This window comes from Amphimedon queenslandica, unplaced genomic scaffold (assembly GCF_000090795.2).
Source record: "Amphimedon queenslandica unplaced genomic scaffold, v1.1 AMPQUscaffold_12679, whole genome shotgun sequence".
Classification (NCBI taxonomy): domain Eukaryota; kingdom Metazoa; phylum Porifera; class Demospongiae; order Haplosclerida; family Niphatidae; genus Amphimedon; species Amphimedon queenslandica.
The window spans coordinates 24,740-25,873 of NW_003547085.1; positions in this window are offsets into that span (position 1 = coordinate 24,740).

A 1,134-nucleotide genomic window follows, 5' to 3' on the forward strand; every position below is an offset into this window, starting at 1 on the left:
AGTTCATGACTCCCTTCAAAAGAGGGAACTGACCTCAACAGTTGATGTCTACCAGCTTTCTACTGCTGACTGGTCCTCTCACCTAACAAGAGGTACTCCTCCATTAGGAGTCACTGCCTACTCCTGTACCACCTCTCATTCTAATATTTACTATTTCGGTGGATGGTGTGGTCATGATTACTGTTACCACAATACGTTGAATGTACTGAATACGATAAAGATGCAGTGGACTTCATGCAGTAATACTGAACAGTTGTTGATGAAGAAAGGCTATGCTGGAATGATATCACTGGAATTTGATGGAGCAGAATACCTTGTCATAATAGGAGGGTATGGTTCTACACCAACTGTTTACCATCCTCAGTTTCAATATCATCAACTTAAGAATGGTCATGTTCGTACTAATGAACAGTTACTTTATAATGTGTCCACTGGTAAGATTCTCTTCATATTAATGAATAGCTTTATACATGTACATGTACATGTATACATTATGATTGATTTACTAATAATGATCTAGTCTAATACACAATTGTGTCTATATGACAAAATTACATACCGTATAGGGGGTATATTTCACAAGCATTTAATTTTGCTAATATCACGGTTTTAAATAATTTGTGAAAATTTTTATTTATGAAAATTATTTTTTACCATACTAATAATAGTCAGTAGAAGAAAAACGCAAAATTTGTTTCTTGTGAATAGGTTGAAAGGTGATTTTCCTGAAATATTTTCCCCGGGAAATATACCCCCTATACAATAATTATTATTATTATGTATTCTCTTCAATTTAGGACAATTCACTGTTTCATCTGTTATTGGACAGTGTTGTCCACCAACTAATAGTATCATAATTGAGAAGATTACTACTACCGGTAACAGAGGAATAATGTTTGGGGGACAAGTGACTGTTGATGGTGATGAGAGTACAACTACTAACAGTGTTTACATATTCAGTGTGACACATAGTATAATAGTAAGTTGTATTATATTTTGTTGTATTGTGTTGTACAGTAATACATTATCTCCATATTATCACTAGAGGATATATTGTGTTGTACTCATATTAACTGTATTTTGTGTCTTATTATATCAAATATTCACAAAACTCTGATACTACATAAAATATTT